At 43.4% G+C, this 14,982-nt stretch overlaps 1 protein-coding gene across 8 annotated transcripts in view; it reads left to right on the forward strand.

Annotated features, from left to right (window-relative positions):
* Window positions 1–14,982, forward strand: part of Slc1a2 (solute carrier family 1 (glial high affinity glutamate transporter), member 2) — a 132,546-nt gene that overhangs the window by 49,071 nt on the left and 68,493 nt on the right. The window lies entirely within an intron of this gene.

A 14,982-nucleotide genomic window follows, 5' to 3' on the forward strand; every position in this document is an offset into this window, starting at 1 on the left:
CCAAGTTAAGAGACTCTCTGGTCTTGGTGTGCTGGGAAAGAGCAGCTGGCTTAGTGTTGATGGTGAAAAGGTAGTTTTCTAGCATTGCAAAATCCACGAACTATCTGCTCTTATGTTATCTTTGGAACCTTGTAGAATATGCTTCTTCCCTTCTTACAACAAACACAGTGTGGGAGTTACACCAGCCCACCTCACTCCCTCAGCTAACTTCCTCTTCAAGTTACTCTTCCCTTTCCAGATGTGGAAAGAAAATGGTGGGGCAACCCCAGTTCTTCCACACACCTTTGCTAGGCTCTTGGCATAGTTTTAGGGGGACACTGTAATTAGACAACCTTCTAATACTTCATTCTTTTACATGCTGGTTCCTAGCTTCAGAAGTCCAAGAAAGTGATTTAAAAAAAATCAAACAAACAAAAAACAGAAGCTACTGGTAGCAGTGGTTCAGGAAACCAAAAAGAACCACATAGATTTTGAGCGAGGACTGTCTTGTTGCATGGAGGTAATACACATCAAAACCTCCAAGTATGTCCCCTTCCACTCATTACGTAGGAGGAAACATCTGGAACTGTCTTTTGCAGTTTTGCTCTTAAGCCTGTCTTTAAGGTTGTCTCTCTCACTTTTTGTTTTAAGGAAAATGGACTTAGACCATTTTACTGTAGAATCTTATTTAACTCACTTCTAGCCTTGGACATTGTAGATAATGACCACTCTTAGGTCGAGAGGACAAGGCACTAGATGTACTTCATACTCGAATTTTTAAACACACTGGAGTCGACGCATGGGAACGTAGATATGGAATTCTGTTTTTTCTGGTTCTTACTTCACTCTTGCTGGGCCACTTGCTTAGCCTTTTCTTGATTTAACTGGGCTGTTTCTAGTCCTCTTGATTCATAACTAGCATGGAAAAGACTTGTCTTTGTTGGTATGACATTTTATCTTCTTAGAGATAACTCCATGAACCATATTTGAAAAACATGGTTACTAGGCCCATGAATGCAATTTAAAATACTCCCTACCAATTTCCAGCAAGAGCAAGCCTGGATTGAATGGCTACCTATGGTGTCACGTGTGCTTCTCTGCATGAAGCTACACTCTCGAATGGTTTAAGTCACTCTCCTCTGATTTACTGTCATACTAGGAACCTGAAAGTAAAGTTAATTAGGTATGCTTAAGTAAACAGTTTAAGTTTGCTAAGAAAATAAGTTAAGTAATGCTTACTAGTTTTTAGTAAAAAAATACTATTTTATATATACATATATGTATACATATAAACACACACATATAAACAAACATATATGTGTAAACAAAGCTCCATAATGGGCAGTGTTTCCACTTTCTACATAAGACAGCAACTGCCCATTGTGACCTAATTTGTCCAAGGTGCAAGTTCATAGCCAGCCTCACTCTGAAATTGAGTCTCAACCCTTGCTGTTTTCAGTACAAGAAAAGACTGGCAGAGAGACATGGATGCATCTCTCCCAGGAGCTGATTGCCTGGATTGGTGTTAGTTATGGAAGAAAATAGACAAAGGAGTGTTGGGATGGCTAGAGTGGAGATGTCGGAAGAGGGAGACCAGGGCTTCACAGTGCTGCAACTCTGACAGTAAACCTGTCTTGGCTGGTGTCATCTGCAGAATTCTGGCCATAGGTCTTTTATCCTGAAGGCAAATTCTACCCTTTAGACCTTTCTACAACCGAATGGAAGAAAGTGAGCTCACACTGGCCAAGGCACCAATAGAAGGAAAATGTTCTTTGAAGAAGCCTTATTTTTGTTTGATTCTTGGAAATTTTATGTCACACTCCATCACTGATTTATATTTATTTCTACATGAGTGTCTGACACTACCAATTTCTTGGCTTCTAATGTGTAATCATTTATAAATTTCATAATAGAAATTCTTTTTAGGAAAATCAAATTCATTATAAGACATTTTCAGTTTTCAGAAATGTTTAAATGGGAGAAAGTATGTATCTTAGAATAAAACCAAAACCAAAAACATTCCTTGGAGATGTGTGGTGTTTCTAGTGGGCCCAGAGCTGTCTTCTGGCACACAGCTGTGAGCATGCTGTGGATGGCAAGTCCTCAGTAGACGGTGCACATCTGTAAATGTTATTGGGGCGTCAGTGGTGAGATAGGTAGAGTGGGGAGTGTGAGGGGTTCTGAGGCTCTCCTTATGTTTTTTAGCTCTCCTTGTTTCCACCCAGTAGGATATTTCTACTTGTCATTAATTGCCTTTGGGCCCAGATAGTCTCTGTTGTAGGACAGCTATGGTTAGCAACACTCCTGGCTGGTAACCACTATAGCATCTCTTCCTTTAGATGGGACAACCCATGCCTCCACAAAACTGCCAGTGTCAGGGCAGAAGATAGACTTCTGGAAAGGTATCTGATAAAACCCTCTTGAACTTAGGCTCTGCTCTTCATTCTAGGAGGTTTCTTTTCTAGGATGTCACCCACAAGACACAGTTATGTCACCTACTAATGGGTTTGTATCTTGGTCCCCCTCTATTTGATGTTTGCCGAGGCTTACTGAGAGAAATATCTGGTCATTTAAGGTAGGAATCAAACACTTGTTTCCTAACTTAGTGTGACAATGGGGGGAGATCTGAGTTTATCCTCATAGGAAGTACCGTCTAGCAGGGACGGTGGGAGTCTGACACACAGAGGATTAGACCCAGGCGGTTGAGTTGGGAAGGCTTCTAAGAGAAGGTAGTGCTGCACCTTGGTGAGAAGGATGAGCAGGAGCCGCCAGGAGAAGGGAGGGTGTGGAGCCTTGCTCGCCAGCATTTGTATGGATGTCTCTAGTAGTCATAGCCAAATCATCAGGATGACAGGACAGGAGAGGGTCAAGGAGGACAGCCTCACCCGCCCATCTCAGAGGTTCTTCAACAGCTGCACTTACTGTGTGCTTTATTTCTGTGCATGTAAGCTGCACTTGAAACTGAATATGTCTTTGTGTAATAGAGTCACCATTGTAGATGATTATAGTGTATGAAACTATATGCACCAACGTTTCAGAAGTGTTAAGTGTTAAACAAGCCAGAGACAGAATTCTGAGTTACTGTATACAGTGGTCCCTGGTTGTAAACCTTTTCACCTGCCTGGGTTTTCTAGCCCTTTAAGCTTCTTTCCATAAGGCATATTCAACTTTCTCTTTTTTGTCTATTGAATGCACACTTAACATACTCCCGAAGGCACTTTATCTTGTAAATTCACTAAATATTATTTGCATACCACACAACATTTAGCTTAACATTTTCTTGGGACTATTGCTAAGTAAGTTGCTGGGAGAACACAAGTTTATATTGTTATCAAAATCCTATGGCCTGGGATGTCCTCCGAATAGACCTACTCCACAGTCTCAGCAGAAACTGAAGTCCCACCAGGGACAGTAAGAGCACTCTGGCCACTCCAGGAAGTGGAGAAGGGATCAAAATGTCCCATGACCTCTCTGGAGATGGCATCGTGTAGACAGTGGAGCACCAGCTTCCAACTAGGGTCTCTAGAACAGATTCTGTTTCTGCCCCTCCCTAGGTACCTGATCATTAATATCCCACTTAATTTTCTGAGCCCCCCATGGTCTCCTCTGTGAAGTAGTACTATGATAGGAACTGTTTTAATGAGCTATTTGGACCGTGATGCCAGACTCACGTAAGTATTAACTGTCATTAATATGCTGTTGCTATTCATCTCTCAGATGAACCTGGGTCAGTGAATTGTTGTTGGTTGGATTAGACCACTGGAGAGGTCAGATACACACAAAAAGGATATAAGATGTTATCTGGACGAGAAAAAGGGACTCACAAACCCTAAGAAGAAGAGCTATTGACGGTTGATGACTTCTGGGGGCGGGGGGAGTCAGTTTTACTGAAAGTCCGGTCTCTCACACTCCAGTGGATAGCCCCACACCAATGAATATATAGGCAGTATTAGTTGGACTTGGTGGTTTATTTTTAAAAGAACATGAAATTTGGTGTGGGGGAACGAAGTGGATAGATCTGGGAAGAGTTAGGGGAAGAGTTAAAGGGTGATTACAATTAAAATACATTGCATACATGTGTGGAAATGTAAAAGAATTAATTAAATGTCATTAGAATTATTCTTTGAATTCTAAAGAAAAAAAAAAACCTATAACAAAACCCTGTTCTCAGAGGGATGGCATGTTTAAGATTAGTGTGGCTGAAATAACAGAATCTTCAATTCCTTGTACAACATTTTCTGGCTGAGAGTTGAGGGGGCTTCAGTGGCTCACGAGAAGTTTCAAGCATCTTCTAATCAGGTTTGATCAGTCATCCAGGTCTATTGGAGTCAATCATCAAAGGACTTGTTGCCTAAGCCAAGCTCTTTGAGTTGTGAAATCTTATCAGTGTGCATCTCTGCCAAGATCCCCAGGTGCTTCAGGCCCAGGTCGAGCTCAAATCAAAAGCCAGGACCTAGCGCAGGACAGCCTTGGGATTCCAACCTAGCTCTGTGATTTATTAGTCATATGACGTCGAACAAGTTTCACAACCCCAGCCTCTCTGTCTTCTCAATTAACCTGGAGTAAATTGTTTGTGTCTTTGGGGTAACTGAGAATTTATAGAAACAGAGGTTGCAAAGCACACGGCATCTCACTGCACTTGGGGCAGACAGTCAATAAAGGTGACAACGCCTGTGCCTGCCTCCCACACCTACATGATAAAGCAAGGCAGGACCAGAGAGTCTCTGAGGCTCTTCATTTGTCAAAAGCAAACTAAAGAAAGAATCAAATGCAGAGGCTGGCTCAGCCTCTAGGGACTGGGCTATGTTCTCTGCAGATTTGACCATCAGTCTCCCTCGATGAAAAACAGGACATCAGAATTTCCTGGTTCACGTCAGACAGTGGTTATGAGACATGCAGCTTTGTACTCAGCCCTTGGCATAGGCGACCCCATCCAGTGTTCTCACTTTAGGGTCAGAGATGCTGACAGCTTATTTACAGTTCTAGTCAGTGGTAGAGCTAGGATGTGTATGATAAGGACATTTCTGGTGTCCATGTTTGTAACCACCCCAAACAACCTAGACTTCTGACACTGGCTGGAAAGAAATGTAGAAAATGGATGGGAATGACTTTTTCATGCGCACAGTTCTAAAGCTTTCTGAGACCCCAAACTATCTTCTCATCTCTATGTCCTCTCCAAGCCCATAGCACTTAGACTACAGAGACATCTGGTGAAAGCAGAAACATCTAACCAGATGTCTGATGAGGATTCTGAGTAGGCACACATGTATATGTCTGTGTGTGCAAGTACATGCGTGAGCACGTGTATGAACATGCATGTGGAGACCAGAGGACAGCTGCTGTTATTGTTCCTCAAGTAATGGTCCTCAGAACTCACCAGGATGACCAGTAAATGTCTGCCTTCCTCCACAAAGCAACCTTGGCCAAGATGGGCACACTTGTGGATGTGTATTGAGATTGTGTCTTTGGCAAGCTTGGCTAATCAATCATAGAACACATTCTCAGTGACTCTGAAATCCACCTCAGAACACTTTGTTCCAGGCATCCATCCACTGTAAGTGAGCTGGATGCTGGCCCTGGGGTAAAATCTCAGTCACATCCAGTTTTGTCTCTAAAGTGATATAAACACCACTGAGATAGGTTGTGGAGACTGCTCAAGAGATTGTGTGCACTGAGTTCCTCCGTCTGGCCAGGGTTAATGAGGAAAATCCCTCAGTAGTGTCCAGAAGCTAGAGACAGCTGATCTGTGAGACACTTGCCTGCCTTAGGTCTTATGGCTCCTTTATGCTTGGCTGCTGTGGGTTTTCCTCTCAGGCATAGCTGTCTCTAAGACTCAAGTTTCGCCTGTCTTAAGATCTTTTTTTTTTTTTCTTCATGCCTTCTCTCTGTTGGAGAGCTGGATAGCTCAAACTCCCCAGTCCAGACTCTGGCACGGGATCTCTTCCACTGTCTAACCCCACTTTACCCTCACAACTCTCTCCTCAGCCTGTTTAAAGTGCATGACCTTATTCTACTTGGGGACAAGTTGCATGGTGTCAGTTAAGGGCCCTGGAGAAATCTTGTCACCACCTTTTCTCCATTTTGTCTGGTCTCATCTGGCCCATGAGTCTCATTTTCACTCACCGAGAAAGTCACTTCTATCTCCTTTATGCTTTTTGAAGGGAACACGTGCCACTAGCCATAGTTCTTATGAGTAACTGAGTCACTCGAGTCACTTGATGGTTAGGAAGTGCATCTTATAAGCCCCTTGTGACAATGAGGCAATCGGGCCCTAATGGAGCCTAGAGTCTGACCACATCTGTTATTCTCTTGGTCAAGTGCCTGCCTCTGCCACCACATCAGACCTGCTGTGGTCAGGGGATCCACACTATCAGACCTCCTCAACTCGGTGCATTTGCCCAATGTTGGCTGAAATGTGGCTTCTCCTTCTGTCTGGGCAGCTATCCATTCTATAATATGCCATTCTTAGAAAGGTTCACTTGAGGATGGAGGGTTGTCAGTAGGAACAATGCAAGGAGCTTATGTTAGGTGTGCTTTGCAATGCTGCATTCTTGGTATCAGGCGCTTGCTGGCATGGGTGCCTCAGGGGGAGAGCAGGGAGCTAAGATGTGAGAAGAACATTACATGGACTTAAGTGTCAGCCCCTCTGCTGGGAGCCTTCTATTATCTATGTCTCAGTGGTCTCTGTTGAAAAACAGGTCTTAAAACAACCCCAGCCTGATAAAATGGTTGTGAGATTTAAAGGAATAAAGGATTTTTGACTACAGAATATTGTACCTCATTGGTACAAACATTGATGATTATTTAAATTTTCCTGGCAACAGGAATGAATATTGGATTTTACTTTTACTTTCACAACTTTCTGTAGAAAAAAATGCACATTATTCATATAATTTGAAAACAATACAATGAAACATTATTTTTTGCAATAGGAACAGAGTTTCGTTGGTAAAGGGTGTATTGTTGTTAATCCTACTAGCTTCTATCTTTGCCCATTGTGGGTACTTCAGGATTTACTTAGTTTAAGGAGGAAGTCTTTACTCTCGGTCCTCTGCATCCCTCCCTCTGTCTGTCTTGCTTGCCAACCAGTGGAGGCTCCAACCCTCCTGGGTAATGTTGGGATTGGCTTAGGGGAGTAGGGAGGGAAATATGGCTGTGTGTGCAAGAACAGAAGCAAGGAAGGAACTGTTTATGGGGTGTTTTACAGTGAGACTGTAATTGGAGCTCTGGAACTTAGCAAGAGTTATAAGGTGGGATAGGCTTAACACCAAGCATCCTGAGGTAGTGTAGATGGCCCTGGCATGGAGAATAACTGTGTGTCACGGTGTGTGTGTGTGCATGTGTGTGTGTGTGTGTGTGTGTGTGTGTGTGTGTGTGTGTGTGTGTAGAAGTGGAGGGCCAGGTCCTGAAGACATGGTGGGTTTAGTAACTTGTCTGAGACTCTGTATGTGCACAGAGCAGGACATATAGGAGTCCCAGTTGTGAACTCCAGTCACACTCTAGGGACATTGTCATTCTGTTCAGAAGTGTGCCATGACTGAACATGGATGCACAGGCCAAGCCTGGGGCTAGTGTCTTCTGATACTGGAATGCCAGCATCAACAGGTGTCTCACCTCTGCTATTGAATAAGGGGCAGTGGGATTAAGGTGAGGGAAGGATTCCACAGTTTCTAAAATTTAAAGGGATTAATTTTTTCCTGAGCATACTTTTTTATAAGATATTTTCTTTATTTACATATCAAATGTTATCCCCTTTCCTGGTTTCCCCTCCGAAAACCCCCTATTGAATCACCCTTTCCCTACTCACCAAACCACCCACTCCCACTTCCTGGCCCTAGCATTCCCCTACACTGTGACATAGAGCCTTCACGGGACCAAGGGTCTCTCCCCCATTGATGATCAACAAGGCTACATATGCAGCTAGAGCCATGGGTCCCTCCATGTATACTCTTTGGTTGGTGGTTTAGTCCCTGGGAGCTCTGAGGGTACTAATTGGTTTATATTGTTGTACCTCCTATGGGGCTGCAAACCCTCTTCAACTCCTTGGGTCCTTTCTCTAGATCCCCCATTGGGGATTTGGTGCTCAGTCCAATGGGTTGCTGTGAGCATCCACCTCTGTAGTTGTCAGGCACTGGTAGAGCCTCTCAGGAGACAGCTATATCAGGCTTCTGTCAGCAAGCACTTGTTGGCATCCACAATAGTGCCTGGGTTTGGTGACTGTATATGGGATGGATCCCCAGGTGGGGCAGTCTCTGGATGGCCTTTCCTTCAATCTCTGCTCCACACTTTATCTCTGTAACTCCTTCTTCTATGGGTATTTTATTCCCCCTTCTAAGAAGGATTGAAGTATCCACACTTTGGTCTTCCTTCTTCTTGAGTTTCATGTGGTTTGTGAATTGTATCTTGGGTATTCTGAGCTTCTGGGCTAATATCCACTTATCTGTGAGTGCATATCATGTGTGTTCTTTTATGATTGGGTTACCTCACTCAGGATGGTATTTTCTAAAGGGATTCAATAAAAGGGATTAGCATGCTATGTTTCCTGCTGGAAGTGGAGAATCCAGAGATTGCATACTCTGCTGAGAGGTACCTTCTGCCAGAGAACATCCTCCATCTCTCCAAGGCAGATTGTGTGCTTTGATTCTCAAACACATAAACTCTGCAGTGCTGGGGCAGAAGGTTATCTTTTGTCAATATATGTACCACGTGAGCTGGGGAAGGGAGGAGGCCACCCATCAGCCAGGCTTTGCCAGCCTCTGCCTTTGTACAGGCAGCTTCTTAGATTCATTGTTTTAAAAGTTTAAGAGCTCTCTTCCATTAGAGGTGACCAATTCTCAATCTCTTGACAGAAGTCTTAACTCTGCAGCACAATACAGAAGCATAAAAACAAAACCCTCAGATGAGTGTTTGTGCTGAACACCTGCCATGCCAGCCCTAAGGAGGCAGAGGGGGTGGCTGCAAGCTGGAAGCCAGACAGGTCTACATAGTGAGTTCTAGGCCATGCAGTGGTACAGAGCAAGGCCCTGTCGCAAAAGTAAGCAAAGAAAAACACAATACACCTGTCCCTAAAACTCCAGAAAATGTGTAATAATTCTCTTCACCTATTCTCCCAAGACTTTCTTCCACTCTCTCCACTCTCAGAGGCAACCCATGCAAATAGGTTTTTTGTTTGTTTGTTTGTTTTTTGTTTGTTTGTTTTTACTTTGCAAAAGTTCTTCCATATATACAGTTGTTCACATGCAGGTACAGTTTTCAGTCTCCATGCAGAGTGCATCTCCATACTTTTGTATATCAGCCCACTGGTTATCTTTTAAAGAGGTTTTTAGTCTTTACTGCATCAGCAATGTAGAGAATGTATTCAACATACGTACTGTCCAACTCTAGCTTATTACACAGTTTTGGCCACAGAAGCATTTTTCAAAGAGTAGACATCTTTATGAATGAATACATTTCTCTAAAACAGTAAGGAGATATTGTGGTGTGCCAAATGCATACTTTATGTTGACGGAAAGCCTGAAAACGCTCCACCCACGGTACCTGCTTGGCCTTTCACATTAAGCATCTTGGTGTTTGCTCATAATAGAAGTTCTCATCTGTGTGCATGCACTCATGTATTTGTGCGTTGTACGAACTTGTTAGTAAAGGTGTGTGTGCACATGTGCATGTACGTGTATGCTGATGTGTGGACCCCAGATGTCTCCCTTCCGTGTCTGCCCTCTGCCTTTATTTTATTTTTTTATCTTTTGGAGGCGAGGGTCTCATACTGAACTTGAAGTTCATCCTTGGCTAGGCTGGGTGGCCGGCGAGCTTCCGGAGACTGCCTGCTCTCCCATGACAGTATTGGAGTTACAGGTACATGACGCCATGCCTAGATTTTCAGTCTGTGAATCCAAATCCGGGTCCTCATGCTTACATCACGTGCCGCTAATCTGCTGAGCTATTTCCCCAGCTCTGACATTATCGCCTCTTTTTCTTTTTCTTTTCTTTTACTTTTCCTTTGTCTCTTTGTGGTGTGTGTGTGTGTGTGTGTTATCTATGTGTGTGTGTATGGTGTGTGGATATGACTGTGTACATGCATGGTGTGTGTTTGTATGATGTGGTGTGTGTGTGTGTGTGTGTATGTGTCTGTGTGTGTGCATGGTGCGTACATATGATTGTGTGAGTATACAGGCACATGCAGACATTGCTCCCTCTATCACCCTCTTATTGCCTTGAGACAGGGTCTCTCAGGAAAGCTAGAGTTCACTGGGTTGGGCTGGATTGTCAGCAGCCTCCCTGGATCGGTCTGTCCCTGCCCTGACCAATGTGGGTGTTGCAGGCACCACAGGCAAAGGAAGCTTTGGCTATGGGTGCTAGGGATTCGAACTCGTATCCTCATGCTTACATAACAAGAACTCTCACCCACTCCTTTTCATCTTATCTCCTCATTTCCCCTTATCAGCTTTTGAAAATGTTTTGTCAGCTGAACATGCAAAGGTCGGTGCTTGTGTTTGCTTGGCCCTGAGTTGTAACGTGACAGAAGTTTCTGCATGTTGTTTGTGATACTCTGTACTGGTAGACTTTTCAATGTAATTCCAAACACTAATAGGGCAATTCCAGAAGCACCTCTCCTTCAGGGCTGATGTTTGCCACAGCATACTTTCATTTGTTGGGGTTGGTAGTTATAGACACCCACCCTGTAGATGAAATCCCACAGCCCAAGGCTTCCTCTGGCCCCCTTGTCAATTCCAAGCCTCAGTACCTCTATCCCATCCCCTGCCTCTGTGGCCTGGCTCACAGACCTCCCCTGAACAGCCATTGAAGGCCAATATAGCACTACAGAGGACTTGGAAGACCCTGCTCTAAAACAAGCCCAGCCTCCATCTAGATAGCTTGGCATCTTGATGTCCTTCATTTTCAAATTTCCCACAATCCTCTCTTCCCTCCCCATCAGGTACTCAATGCACATCTCTCCTAATAGTTCTAAGACGTTCACCGAAGCCTCTCCTCATTGGTTGCTTGAATGGCTTTCTCTTTGCTCATGCTGGCTGGTGTTCTAGGATTGTACTTATATAATTTCCTTCTGATCTTAGGTGCTACACTGTAATTCAAGAAGGCACAGATACTGAGGTGACCCTCATGTCACTTGTTATGTAAGAGTCTAGAAAGCCACTTTGGAGTCGGTAGAGTTTTTGAGGAAGTCTGTGCATTCCCTTGAACTGATTTTTATGTTGTTTCTCGGTCAGTGACTGTTCAAGGAGCATCCCCTTAATTCAGAGATGGCCATGGGGACAGAGAAGAGAAAAAATGATGGTGCTGATGGATGGCTATTGTGCAGCACACACTTACTAACTAATAGCCTACCCTCCTCAATGGACTCCCTCCACACTTAGAGTGGATAAGGAAACAAGCTCTTGGGGGTTAGAGTGATTTACTAAGAACTATATAGCTATCGAGTGGTAAAACAATCTCATAAGGTTGTGTGTGTGTGTGAAGTTGGTGTGCATGGTATATGTATGCATGTGTACAGTTGTGTATGAGGTATTTGTGTGTGGATGGTATGTGTATAGGCATGTGTGTGTGTGTGTGTGTGTTTATATGTGTTTGCATGCATACCTCCTCTGTGTGTGTGTGTGTGTGTGTGTGCGCGCGCGCACGCGTGTGCACAGGCATGTGTGTGTATGTAGGATGGGAGAGTGGTGCCCAGTTGGACCAGTCATCTGTTTCACGTCCCATTCTCTTGAAGTCCAAACTTTGTCCACTGACTTCAGCAAAGCAGATATGGACAAGGCTCAGGCCTTTCTAAGGACATCATGTACACCCAGAGGCCAGACTGAGGCCAGAACTTTGATCTCTGTGCCAAGGATGCTCTGCGTTGGACCTGCTGTGCTGTGATGATCAGAGGTGGGGTCTTGGTGGCTGGACTTTTGGACTCTCTTAGGTCATTTTTTTCTCATTTGCTGCAGCTTTGCACTGAGCTAGGATATTTTTCCCAAAGAGCAGGTCACATGTAACATGTGCCTGGCGTGAGCTGGGTCCCGTGACTCCTTCTCTCTGTTTAGGGAATGATATGTAAACAGAAAGCGTGCATCAACTATTGAGCATCCACAATAGTGGGTATCACCAAACATGAAAGGCACAAAAGGACACCTACCCAGATAATCTGAGGCAATGTATTCTGGTTATGTAACATTCTGGACCATCGAGAATGAGAGTGATGGCTAACCCCCAAAAAAGGTATGCCATTAAACATACGTGTGATAACTTCCTCTAAAATTTTAATCATAACACTGCAACATAATAAACTTAGATGGTAAAATAGTAGAAGCATGTGAAAGTGTAGGTAGTGACCGGTGAGACCCTCTCCTCACATGCAATGGCCCTGGAGTTCTCCCGGAGAGTCAACTATCATATGTTCCACTGTCCCGGAAAGAATGATTGTAATCTTTGTGGATGTACAATAAATGTACCCATTATTTATTTCTTTTGAATCCAGTCAGCCATCCATTCCTCATAAGCCTAATTCTTTGGGAGAAAAAAATAATGCAAAAAATGCTTAAATTTAATAATCTCTTGTTTGGGGCTGTGTGAGAACCAGTACACTCCGAATAGAGGGTCTTGGGTTCCTGGGTCCTTGGGTCCTGAGACCCAGGCTTCATTATAAAGTCCCTCAGCTATGGAAGAAGTAACATGGACCCCTACGCCAAAAATGTCCTTGATGGCTTTTGTTTACATAAACTACACTATTCATCTTCTGGGTCCTATCTTGTTCAAAGTAGCATATAAGAAGTTATCCTTTGTCAGTGATAGTTCCAGTTGGGTTCGAGTCCATGGAACCTGGGCTTCAGGAAGTCTTCCCTAGCTCATTCATTACCATAGAAGAATGTCAACTTATAATGTTGGTCTCCATAGGAATACAGCCTGATTGCATATGATAACTTGCTGGATAACCAAACACTCTACCAACAAGGTAATCAGTTTTGTCTGCACCAATGTTTTCCCCAGTTAAGTGGGAAGAGCAAAGGGCCAGGGCTGAAAGATATCTCACCCCATTCTTCATAATTTACTCCAAATTGCCCACAGGAGAAGCCAATAAGCTGCTGAGCATGATCCCCAAAGAATGTTCTCTAGAGAGTAATTCAGTGTTTCTGAAAGGCATTAAACAAACCTGTTGAATCTGTTCCTGATCCTATCCAGCTATTCTGGAGAGCTCTGGTCTGACCCCTTTAGTAGGTTCTAGCTTCTATACTCGCTGTGATTTTTAACAGTTAAGTCTTAATGGGGACATAATTAAATAATTATATTTCTCTCGAATGATTGTTTTACTTTAGTTGTGGCAGATGCCTAACCTTACCTGGTTTAAATGAAGGAGACTACCTTAGGTTACTAGCTGAATATTCTAGAGGTAACTTCAGGCTCCATTATGTACAGAGGCTAAATCTTATCGTCAGAACGCTTTCTCTTCCATGTCTCTCTAGCTTCAAAAAAGAGGCAGATGTCTCCCATGTGGGCTATAGATGTTCTGAATAATCTGGTTTTAATTTATAACAGTTCAGAAACCTTATCAAACAATGTTTTTATCCCCCACTACTTATATAAAAAAGTTTTAGGACTGAATCTCACAGGATCAGCCTAATTCCAGTACTCACCTCACACATCAAGTTTTATGTCAACTTGACACAAGCTAGATTCATCAGAGAGAATGGAGTCTCAGTTGAGGAAATGTCTTTATAAGCTCCATCTGTGAGGCATTTTCTTAGTTAGTGATCAATGGATGAGGGCCCAGCCCATTGCAGGTGATGCCATCCCTGGGCTGGTGGTTTGGATTTTATAAGAAAGCAGGCTGAGCAAGTCATGATGAGCAAGCCAGTAAGCAGCACTCCTCCATGGCCTCTGCATCAGCTCCTGCCTCTAGGTTCCTGTCATGCTTGAGTTTCTGCCTTCACTGTTTTCATGATGAACTATTACATGGAAATGTGGGTGAAATAAACCATTGCCTCCCCCATGTTAATTTTGGTCAGAGTGTTTCAGCAATAATATTCCTAACTGAGACACTAGCTTTTCATCCTTGTGGTTGTGGGTGGAGCATCCTGATATTCCAGGGCTGAGATGGACAGGGCCTCAGATCCTCCCAAACCACAAGAACAGGAGTGAAAGAAGGAGAATCAAGAAGCTAGAAACAAAAAAGTAGCATCAGGCTCCAGGCAGGTTCAAGCAATAGGTTTGTAATGTGAAGTCCAAGTATTTTTTTCCATAAAGGGCCAGTTAGCATTTATATTAATATTTCTGTTTAAACTACACAGTTTCTGCTCATGGGGAAAAAATCCTCGTGCAGTAGCTAAACTTTGAACTAAGATGTGTTTTCATGAAACCTTGTTTATGGGAACAATCAGTGGGCTGGGCATTGTCTGTGACTGTAGTTTATTGAGTCTGGCCTGTCAAGTGTATAAAATCTTTTTCTTCTATATAATCTAGAAAGTTCAACAAATCCTACACAATATGTAGAAAGTATTCAATGGATATTGGTTATCAACATTATACAGAAGTAAGGGTAACAACAATGATAGCATTGGTGGTAATTCCGACAGCACTAACTTAGCAACAAGATACGATAAAGTGTGAGTCATATGTCAGTAATGTATGCTAGGATGCTTTCTTTCTGCTGGTTGAGCTTCCCCTCCATGAACACATAGAACTAAGAGGCAGTGCCCAGGTAGGTTACACAAATACTGTAATTTATAGTTGAGCCCTAAAATCTGGGGAGGTGGCTCAGTGTGGTAAGAGCACTTGCTGTGCAAACATGAGATCCAAGTTCAGATTCCAAATAGCCAGCTGTCCATCTGTAATCACAGCACAGAGCACGAGGGGAGACAGAAAAATCACTAGAGATCACTAACCAGCCAGCTTGGTTGAACAAAAATGATGAAATTCAAGTTCAATGAGAAACCTTGTCTCATGAGACTCAGATGAAGAATGGTAGATCAGTATGCTCCGATTCCTCCCCTGGTCGGCACATAAGCACAT

This window comes from Mus musculus, chromosome 2, assembly GCF_000001635.26.
Source record: "Mus musculus strain C57BL/6J chromosome 2, GRCm38.p6 C57BL/6J".
NCBI classification, from domain to species: domain Eukaryota; kingdom Metazoa; phylum Chordata; class Mammalia; order Rodentia; family Muridae; genus Mus; species Mus musculus.